The following is a 12,356-nucleotide window of genomic DNA, read 5'->3' as shown; positions in this document are numbered from 1 at the left end:
CGCAATGAAAGCATTAACATATTCCCGGTCTAAATCGCTTATGAATAAGCGCTTCAATTATCTATGAGATATATACCCATTGCTGTAAAAATGAGACATCTCTATGGAGATAAACGAAGAGATACTTAGGGGTCCATTTATCATTGTGCGGATAGACATGATCCTCTATAGAGAACCATTACCACCGCACATTGATAAATGCCGACAGCATACGCTGTCTGCATTTATCTTTGCACCAGCAGTTCTTGTGAACTGCTGGTGCAATGCTGCCCCCTGCAGATTTGCAGGGGGTGTCAATAAACCCGATCGTATTGGATCGGGTTGATTTCTGGCGCTGTCTGCCCGCCGCCTCAGAGCAGGAGGACAGGTTATGGAGCAGCGGTCTTTAGACCGCTGCTTCATAACGTGTGTTTCTGGCGAGCCTGAAGGCTCACGAGAAACACTGGGCACCAAGCTCCGTTCGGAGCTTGATAAATAAACCCCTTAAGCTAAAAACTCAGGCAAAATAAGTTAGAGAGCCTTGGTAAAACACTATTTACCATCCACACACAAACAATCAGGGTAATGACATGGAACAAACAAATCTTTTGTTAAGGTAAGAGGAGGGTTTGCGATTACATAGTATTACAAGTTTCGGAGAACTATTTGGCATTATAGAGGCATACACACAGAGTTCCCTGGTATTATCGACATGGGCACTTAGGATCACATGTGGATTTATTATGATTGTTCATGTCAATATACATTGTATATATGTTATATATGGATTATATGTTTTTAACAGATTATGCTATGTTTTGAGGTTTTGGGAAGACAGAAACCAATTATGATTGTTTTATTGGTAACACATGTATACTTAACAAGCCTAGTATGGGAGGGGCCTTCAGTGATTGGCCCACAAAAGATTTAAATAGTATAGGACTGTGTAAGGTGCTAGATGCCTGATGAAACGGCAGTTATAGCCAAGAAACAAGCTTTGTATCCAGTCTGGGATCCAGCCGGTACCGGTATACCTGAAGAAAGCGTGAGCTGATACACCCAGAGATATCAGTTTGCTACTACCAGCACATAGGTGTGCTATTGCCAAATGTGAGTATCCCTTTGGCTTTGATTTATATTCTGCACCTTATTTTGGTTGATCTACACATGAGGAGCCCCTCTATTTTTTGCTTCACATCATTTTAACTATAACAATTATTTGTCAGCTGTATGGGCATGAAATCACTTCATTAAATGTTGCCCCCTGCCTTCAAATAAGGGGTTTATGATAAGCAGTATATGGTGACAAGTGGTAAGGACCCCTTTACAATCACCAGAGCCCCTAAGAAACATTCCGTGAGGCAGTTGTCATTGTTATGAAAATCAACTGACAGCTAAACAGACAAAGAACCAATAATGTCTAAGCAATGCTTATTTCAAATAAAGAATCTTACACCCCGCTATTTATTTAATTATTTTTTGGGAAGACAAAGGGGTTAGTCTACCCCCTTATGCATATGGTTTAGTCAGATGATGACTGTTGCCACGGGGATCACCTGATCACCAGCTGATCATGTGACTCATCATTTGGAAGAGAGGCCTCTCCTCATTTAAAAAAGGGATATTTTTCCCCATTTTTGCTCATTTGGGAGTGCTATTTAGGGATGGGCGAATGTTTCGCAACATTCGAAAAACGGCACGAATTTTAACACATTCGTTCGTTCGAATCGAATTTCGAATGTTTACATAACATTCTAACATTCGATTTTCGAATATTCGGTTTCGAATTTTACGATTACATTCGAAAATATTCGAATTCGAAAAATTTGAATTTAGATTGTAATAGTATTTCTAATGCTTTTTCTTTAAATGTAATATTCGAATTATGCAATATTCGAATTCGAAAAATTCGAATTTAGATTGTAATAGTATTTCTAATGCTTTTTCTTTAAATGTAATATTCGAATTATGCAATATTCGAATTCGAAAAATTCGAATTTAGATTGTAATAGTATTTCTAATGCTTTTTCTTTAAATGTAATATTCGAATTATCCAATACGTGTATTCGAATTCGAAAAATTCGAATTTAGATTGTAATAGTATTTCTAATGCTTTTTCTTTAAATGTAATATTCGAATTATGCAATACGTGTATTCGAATTCGAAAAATTCGAATTTAGATTGTAATAGTATTTCTAATGCTTTTTCTTTAAATGTAATATACGAATTATGCAATATTCGAATTAAAAAAATTCGAATTTAGATTGTAATAGTATTTCTAATGCTTTTTCTTTAAATGTAATATTCGAATTATGCAATATTCGAATTCGAAAAATTCGAATTTAGATTGTAATAGTATTTCTAATGCTTTTTCTTTAAATGTAATATTCGAATTATGCAATACTTGTATTCGAATTCGAAAAATTCGAATTTAGATTGTAATAGTATTTCTAATGCTTTTTCTTTAAATGTAATATTCGAATTATGCAATACGTGTATTCGAATTCGAAAAATTCGAATTTAGATTGTAATAGTATTTCTAATGCTTTTAAATGTAATATTCGAATTATGCAATATTCGAATTAGAAGAATTCGAATTTATATTCGAATTCGAAAAATTCGAATTTATATTCGAATTCGAAAAATTCGAATTTCGAATGTAGACATTCGATATAATTATAAACATTCGAATTCGAAAGTGACATTCGAAAACTGTAAATAACATTCGATTTTCGAATTTTTAAGAATATTCGTTCTTATCGACATTCGAATTTAGAATTCGAATTTCGGTAATAACATTCGTTCTACATTCGAAATTCGAAAATTTGCACATTCGCCCATCCCTAGTGCTATTGCCTTTTTTAGAGTCAAGAGCCTCCTAAACGTCTCCTATTAGAAAAGTGATTTCTCTGGAGCTCCTATCCTCCTTATAGTAAATACAGCAGACTAGCATTGTTATATGAAGTGGGCATCTAAATAAACTTTTGCAGACATCCCCCCAGTTCCTGATTAAGCTGTTACTCCATTTTGGAAATAGCTTCTTTAATTTGCTTGTAATTAAAATTCCATTTAATTTGCAGTATTTATAGGAAATGCGACCAACTTGCTGCTGCTTCTGTTGAACAACATCCAGCATAGAGCATCAGAACTTAATGGGGGATATTTATCAAAGCGTCAACTATGTTGCATTCGCGGGCGTCAATACGCTCGCCACACATCAGCAAACATCGCGGCCGTGGATCTTAATACGATCTCCATATTTATGAAAAGAATGTCAAAAACACGTGCATCAAGTACGGTGTGAGGAGTATAAGACTGTTGTTAACTAACAGTCATCGATCTCGCGTCTATTCAGGTTTTTCCAAACTTTATTTATACCATTTCATTACTGTCCACGAACAAGCACATTTCTCTTTAGCACATTATTGTATATAGTGGAAATGTATTCTTTTTCGGAGCAGGAATTAATTGCCAATATAGCAAGTAACGACATGTTTGGTGCAAAGTGGACAGTCAATTATTAGAATTTTTTTGAAGAGTGAATTAAAGAATAATGGAAAGTATGACCATTGAAAAACATGACAGAAAGTGAATGCTATGTAATAACTTTGTGCTTGTAACATTTGTATAACATTAAACATGGTGCAAATAGATTTTAAAAATAAAAATATCTAAATTTTTTAAATTAATTTTTTTGTCTATATAGTTCACCAAATGTGTAGCAATAATATTGTTAGATTTTAGAAGGGTATACATATTTAATAGTTTGTAATTGAATTTTATTAGGCGATATGCTTCATTCTCTTGCAGCATCGAACATAAGATTTCTGTGTTTTCCAACTCCCATTGAGTTCTATGGCATCCGCGAACTCAAGGGTGGCGGATTGAAAACTAGGTACGCTGCATCTGAAAAGACGCAAGCATAAATGTAGAATTTTTGATAACTTAGTAAAAGCTTCAAATAGTGTCGAATAGGAGGGCGAATGAACACAATTCCACTAGAATTCAACGGGGTTTCAACTCGCATCGTTCTGTGTCAGTTAGAGACCGCCGGATCGTATGTTACCTCACAAAATTCAACTTATTCCGATCTTGAGGCTTTGATAACTAGGTCGGATCATTCTCGCGACAATTATGACATGGAATTCAAGCGTATTTTCAGTTGATGCTTTGATAAATATCCCCCAAAGTGTTAATTTGGTTTTAGTGGATGAAAACATAACTTTTTGGTGAAAGAAAATACCAAAAGCAATGTAGAGGTGATATCCTTTGATTGTAGTAGTTGTTTCTTGTACTGAACATGCAGTTTATGTTTTAATTCTTTAGCGGCAGAAGAGCCACAAGAGAGAGATAGGTGAGCTCCATTAAAGAGAAGCAGCACATTGTGCATTGTAAATTGGGCGAGGCAGAGTATCATTATATGATTAGTAGCTGGGGAAAGATAAAAAGTCCTGGAGATTCTTCTGTGATTAATATGGGCATGTGCATATTATTGATTTTTTTTTTTAAAGTAATTTTCAGTTGCCAATTTTTTTTATAAAAAATTGTATATGACAATAATTTGTGAATCGGATTGATCCATAGGGGAATATTTATCCGTATGGAGCTTGATGCCGCTTGTTTCCGGCGAGCCTTCAGGCTCACCGGAAACAGAAGTTATGAAGCAGCAGTCTAAAGATTGGCTCGCGAATCTGCTGGTGCAATGATAAATGCCGACAGCATTTATGGATGTGCGGCAGACATGATATGCTACTTTGTATCATGTCCACTCACACATTGATAAATATGCCCCAAAGTCTATAAGTCTGTGTTGTCACTCCCTACCATTATTTTTTTTTACTGTGTTGTTTAGTTCCCTGCTAAATGGAGAATAAAAACTTTGTTTTTTTCTTACAGCTATATCAATGCTTTCAAGTATCCTATCTACAGAGAGATCAAGACTGCCCTTCTCTCCTTCAAACTACTAACCCTATCTATAAATATCCCAGTTTCAAGAAGAGCAATTGGAGACCACATCAAATCCATCCGCCTAATCATCTATACTATATGGCAGCAGTTTTGCAAGAATGTTATCCATTTGCAAGAGCACTAGAGGGCAGCGCTATTTCCTGTCATGTAGTGCTCCAGACACCTACCGCTAGGTCAAAATGTACAATGAGATGCAAAAAAGAGAGATTTTGCAGCGCAAAGAGAAAGACTGTTGGTTACTGGACTTCGTTAAATACTAAAACCCACTATCAGAGTAAGCAAAAAATAAGTGTGATCAAAATTCAATACTTTGAAATACAATTGACAACTTCATTCACACAAAATAACTTTATTGGAAAAAATAATTAAAGTAATAGTCCGGCTGGACTAGTACTCACGCACACTCACACACATACGGTTTAAAACTTGCTGGAACTCAGACTATGTAATTTGATCTGAATTGCACCTCATAAAATATACATCACTTCTTAACAGGAGGTATTGGAGTATTTGTATATATATAAATAATCAACTCCTGTAGGTAAGTGAGTATGTTATTAGTAGTGGTAGTAGAGTGTACCTAATAAGTACTTATACAAAAAAGCACCACAATAATATGAATAGTATCCGATTAAATTTCCGGTTTGTGTGCTGAGAAGTAAAAAGTCTATAGTACACTCAATATGTATATGTTAGTCCAACAGTCAAAAGTAAAGCTGGTGGTTTACTGTGTTCCTAAATTTTAATCATTGCAAGTGTTGCAAAATATGTTAAACTGATATTAAAGGGCCCCAGTCACAGCACAGTCATTGGTTATTTTAAAGTACGGTATATACCTTTAAATAAAGATTCAAATGCACTCTATATGTATAATGCACATATCTATCATTAAGTGTAATATTAATGTATGACTAATACAACCAATTATTAACTTTGCTTTGAGACAGAGATAGAAATCAGTTTTTCAATTCAACCTTGCTGAATATTAAAACAAGGCCTCCGCTATAGAAGAGACCTTTTTCAGTCTAAGATTAGCAGACTTCTTGTCGATCGTGGGTAATCTGTGCTCAGAATTATATACAGTACTAATTAATGGTTAAACAGGCCTCCGCTATAGAAGAGACCTTTTTTCAGTTCAGCTCAGCATATTTTTCTATACGTGGGTAACCTGTGGGCATATTTATACTTAGCAAGGTTGAACTATAGCTCCAGTGACAGTTAAATGATTAAACAGGCCTCCGCTATAGAAGAGACCTTTTTCTAGTTCAGCTCAGCATATCGTTCCATTGGTGGGTAATCTGCTGGTATATTGATACTTAGTGTGGTTGAACTATAAGCTCCAAAGACAGCTAATGTTTAAACAGGCCTCCGCTATAGAAGAGACCTTTTCTAGCTAAGCTCAGCATATTTTTCCATTCGTGGGTTACCTGCTGGTATATCTGTATTCAGCAAGGTTGAATTGAAAAACTGATTTCTATCTCTGTCTCAAAGCAAAGTTAATAATTGGTTGTATTAGTCATACATTAATATTACACTTAATGATAGATATGTGCATTATACATATAGAGTGCATTTGAATCTTTATTTAAAGGTATATACCGTACTTTAAAATAACCAATGACTGTGCTGTGACTGGGGCCCGTTAATATCAGTTTAACATATTTTGCAACACTTGCAATGATTAAAATTTAGGAACACAGTAAACCACCAGCTTTACTTTTGACTGTTGGACTAACATATACATATTGAGTGTACTATAGACTTTTTACTTCTCAGCACACAAACCGGAAATTTAATCGGATACTATTCATATTATTGTGGTGCTTTTTTGTATAAGTACTTATTAGGTACACTCTACTACCACTACTAATAACATACTCACTTACCTACAGGAGTTGATTATTTATATATATACAAATACTCCAATACCTCCTGTTAAGAAGTGATGTATATTTTATGAGGTGCAATTCAGATCAAATTACATAGTCTGAGTTCCAGCAAGTTTTAAACCGTATGTGTGTGAGTGTGCGTGAGTACTAGTCCAGCCGGACTATTACTTTAATTATTTTTTCCAATAAAGTTATTTTGTGTGAATGAAGTTGTCAATTGTATTTCAAAGTATTGAATTTTGATCACACTTATTTTTTGCTTACTCTGATAGTGGGTTTTAGTATTTAACGAAGTCCAGTAACCAACAGTCTTTCTCTTTGCGCTGCAAAATCTCTCTTTTTTGCATCTCATTGTACATTTTGATGAATATTACTGTTAATGGTTCTGGAACTTAAGGGTCACGATATATAAATAATAAATTTGATTTATCCCTTAAGTTTGAATTAATATAACCCACCCCACTCTCCCTCAAAAAACTTTCCTACAACCTACCGCTAGGTATCTCTTCAACACAGAATACTATGGGAACTAAGCAAATTTGATAACAGAAGTAAATTGGAAACTTTTTTTTAAAAATGGTTTGAATCACAAAAGAAAATTTTGGGGTTTCATATCTAGGGCAATAATAGCCCCGCGTGCTGATAAGGGCGGGGCTATTATTGCCCTAGATAAGAATTACTATGTGGAAGAAATTAAACAACAATTAAGTATGTCCGATGTGTACAAGAAATTGTCAAATAATCCTGTATTTCTGATTCAGAATGAGTTGAAAAAAATATGTCAGAGAGCATTGAACTATGGTCTTATTGGTAAAGATTTGTTTAAATTTCTATATATAGAGCACCCTTGCACTCCTGTGCTTTATACACTTCCAAAAGTGCATAAAAATTTACTTAAACCCCCAGGCCGCCCAATAGTGGCTAGTACCCAGTCTATCTTAACCAATGTGTCTATCTTTCTAGATCGTATTCTTAGACCATTTGTTGAAATATCTAATTCTTTTTTGAAAGACACAAGTGACTTTTTAAGAAAGATAGACACCTTGGATTTTGAATCTGATAAGTTTATTCTATATAGTTTAGATGTAGAAAGTTTATATACATCAATTACTCATGAGAGCGGTATGGGTGCTGTTAAGATGGTGTTAGACATGGATAAAAACTATTCTAAAGCCCAGGTTCACTTTCTCCTTCAGCTATTGGAATTGATTCTTTATTGTAATTATTTTTTATTTGGAGATGATTTTTTCCTTCAGATACAGGGTACTGCAATGGGGTCCAACGTCGCCCCAAATTACGCTAACATTTTCATGAATGTATTCGAAGAGAAGTTTGTTTTTTCCAATCCTGGATTTCATCGGTATGGCGCCTGTTGGTGGCGCTATATCGATGATATCTTTGGGATATGGTGGGGCGACGTTGGATCCCTATTGAAATTTGTGGAAGATATAAATGGAGCATCTGGCCACATAAAGTTTAAGTTAACTTGGAGTGAGAGTAACATTACTTTTCTTGACACTAGGATTATTAAGGAAGGAAGAGAGCTGAAGGTTGATCTATTTAGAAAAGAGACAGACAGGAATAGTTTATTGCACTTTGATAGTGCCCATCCTGGATCCCTCCTTAAGGCACTTCCCCGTAGTCAGTTCTTACGAGCCCGCAGAATTATTACTGATGAAAATTTATTAAGAAAAAGAATGATAGAAATGGCAGACAGATTTTCTAAAAGAGGATACCCATCAGATATATTAGAAGCTGAAATCAATCATGCACTTTCTGTTTCTAGAGAAAGTTTACTTAAAGTAAAACAGAAGCAAAATAATAAAGAGGATCGCCTCATATTTGTATCTGAATTTAATTCCCAGTCTAACCAAATCCAATGTATCCTGAGAAAACATTGGTCAATACTCTCTGAATGTAACCCCCAAATTAAAGAATTTAAGAACTTACCCATGCCAGCGTATAAACAGAGTTTTAATTTGAAACAACAATTAGTTAGAGCAGATATAGGGACAAATATTAGGCCAACACAAAAATTTATTAAAAGTAAGAATGAGGGGTGTTATCCCTGTCTGGGATGCTCTTGTTGTAACAACATGATTAAAGGGCCCACATTTGTGCATCCAATTACTGGAAAAAAGTTTAAAATTAATGGCTTTCACACTTGCTTAACCACTTATGTGGTTTATTTAATTAAATGCCCTTGTGGGCGGGGCTATGTCGGAGAGACGACCAGAACTATCAAAGATAGGGTAATTGAACATAAAAGCTCTATTCGAATTAAGAATTTTAAAGCGCCAGTGGCACGGCACTTTGTAGAAATGGGCCATTCAATTGGGCAATTGCGCTTTCAAATTATTGAGAAAATAGAAATACCGAGAAGGCTAGGGAATAGAGAACTTCTCCTTAAACAGAGAGAAAGTTTTTGGATTTGGAAATTAGGCACTATGGAACCGAATGGGTTAAATAAAGATCTTGATATGTCTGTCTTTCTATAATTTTTTATGAATTAGTCTGTATTTGAGAAAATAAGATGATTCTATAAATATTTGTGATTGTAATTTAATTATAATTAATATATTATAGAATTTTTTTAATGTTTTTTGATGTATAAAATAATTTTGATGTAAAGAGTTAATAGGAAGTTGTACCTGCAGCGCCACCTAGTGGTGTTTAGGTTTAAATAGAATCATTTCAGTATGATGTTTAGCATGAATAAGGTAGCAATACCGAAACGTTGCTGTTAATGCTGTGTTGTACCCAATAAACACAATTGTTTGCTGCTACTCTTTTTGGAGTGTGTTTGGATATTTACTTTAGAGACTGGAGTGGGTCTCTTGGGTAGCTGGCATAAGGACCGTTGTGTGCTGAGTCAATTGACTTTGTATTTTGGAACTACAGAGCTTAACATTTTAGCGGGATGGAATTGCAGAGAGAGGTGTGTAGTATACAGGTGAAGCTACCGCTCATTTGGCTCAGTCCAGTGATTCTCAACCTAGGTGTCTGAGCAGTTTAACTTGTCAAAGAACCTGGGTAGAGACAACTCAGGGTATCAGTGCTGGTGATAAGCTATACAGATAAACTTGGTGAAATATTTGTTTATATTTTCATTATGTACATGTTAATATATATATATCAGAAATTAAAGGGACATACATTGGGCTCTATTTATCAAGGTCTAGCGGACCTGATCCGACACTGCGGATCAGGTCCGCCAGACCTCGCTGAATACGGCGAGCAATACGCTTGCCGTATTCAGCATTGCACCAGCAGCTCACAAGAGCTGCTGGTGCAATGCCACCCCCTGCAGACTTGCGGCCGCCAGCAGGGGGTGTCAATCAACCCGATCATACTCGATCGGGTTGATTTCCGGCGATGGTTATGGAGCAGCAGTCTTTGTGACCGCTGCTTCATAACTGCTGTTTCTGGCGAGTCTGCAGGCTCGCCAGAAACACGGGGCATCAAGCTCCATTCGGAGCTTGATACATATGCCCCATTGTTTCTAGTACACGGGAGCTTTCTTACATCATCACCAAAATGTCATGCATCAGATGTTGCTGTATAGCATTTTAAAAAAATATTTCTTTATCCTTTTTCCAGAGCCAAGATTATCACCATGTGCCAGTTTACCCAGGTGCTGATTGGTAGGTGCCCACTGCGCATTGTGTCACAAGAATATGATATACAGTGCGGACCAGCCCCCTGCAAACATTTTTGTAAAAAAACCTCACTATTCATAGGTGGAATGTAAATTCAGAATTTAAACTCTAATTATTGTTAATAACTGACCTGTGTTTTAACTCTGCCGGCAAAATGTATTTATTCAATTCCCCGTGAGAAGGTGGAGTGCGCAGTGAAAGGACCATGAACATGATGAACTGTATTTTTATATGGAATATTCAGCGCACCGGATGTACGTATGATCAGCGTGTGCAGTCCTAGAGCCGCATTACCTTATCTCTGGCACAAGAAACCTTTGTAATTGTATTGAACTGTGTGCTCTGTTTACTGTACACAGCCTCTACAATAGGGATGATTAATACATTGATATAATGTATGTTAATAGACTTCTGATCAGGTGATCATTTCAGTGTTTTGCACAGGTGCAATGTAATAGACCATTTGCAAATGACAGTATGTATTGGGTACTTGTAAAGCACGGCTAATCACCCATAAGGGTCTCAAGGCGCTGCTCATTTTATCGACCTCGGAAGGATGAAAGGCTGAGTGTACCTCACCGGGGATCGAACCTGCAACCCTTGGGATGCCACAGAGCTCAGCCACAGTGCCTTAGCATGCTGAGCTATCTGTCCAGTGAAAGATTGGAAAAGATGTCAAATTTGAAAAAGTTAAAACTGGCATAAAAAAAGTGTTCAAGGGATATAAAACCCAAACATTTTGTGATTCAGACAGAACATAACATTTAAAAAAAGTTTCCAATTTACTTTTATTATCAAATTTGCTTTGTTCCCATGATATTCTTTGTTGGAGAGATACCTAGGTAGGCATATAGAGCACTATTCTGTAGGAAATAGTGCTGCCCTCTAGTGCTTTTGCAAATGGATAACATTCTTGGAAAAACTGCTGCCAAATAGTGCTCCAGAAATGGTCCGGCCCCTTAGCATACGTTGCTGATTCCCAACAAAAGATACCAAGAGAATAAAGAAAAATTGACAATAGAAGTAAATTAGAAAGTTGCTTAAAATCGCAGTCTCTATCTGAATAATGAAAAAAAAAAATTGGGTTTCATATCCCTTTAATGACTCATGGATTGTGATTTTTAGCCCCAGAGGAGAAATAGGACCAAAAACCTGTTTGCAAGTGTGAGAAGGAGCTGAACATAAGCTATTGGATTGCATTGAATCAAAAAGTAGTTTTTTTGGCCAGAAGAAAAGGCAAGTTACTAATATTAAACATGAGAGTGGGAGACTTAACGGGACTTGAAACAAAAAAAATGTATTTCATGATAAAGATAGAAAATGCACTTTTAAAAACCTTTCCAATGTACTTCTATTGTCTAATTTGCTTCAATTAGCCAATAACATGAGGCTTATATGTGCAACCACCAATCATCAGCTTTTGAGCCTACCTGGGTATGCTTTTCAACAAAGGATACCAAGAGAATAAAATAAATGAGATAATACAAGTACATTGGAAAGTTGTTTAAAATTGTATGCTCTGTCTACATCATGAAATAAAAATTTGTGTTTCATGTTCCTTTAATCAAAATTGTCAAGATATTCAGAAAATATGGGTATTTCTTACATTAAGCTTTCCTGCATTACCCAGTATTGGCCTAGTTTCCATTGAGGTGGTAGTTTGGAAACTGGTGGTAACAAATTAAATCTTCATAGACTTTAATGGAGATAAATGTTTTTATCACCAGTTTCCACAATTTACCACATCAATAGAAACTAGGCCATAGACATTACCACACCCTAGACTATTGCTCAAGCAATAGAAATCATTTTGGACTTTGTAGAGCAAGAATAGAAGACCTACCGGAATATGTTGCGCTTG

This window comes from Bombina bombina, chromosome 3 (assembly GCF_027579735.1).
Source record: "Bombina bombina isolate aBomBom1 chromosome 3, aBomBom1.pri, whole genome shotgun sequence".
Taxonomy (NCBI): Eukaryota; Metazoa; Chordata; class Amphibia; order Anura; family Bombinatoridae; genus Bombina; species Bombina bombina.
This window is presented reverse-complemented; position numbering follows the sequence as displayed.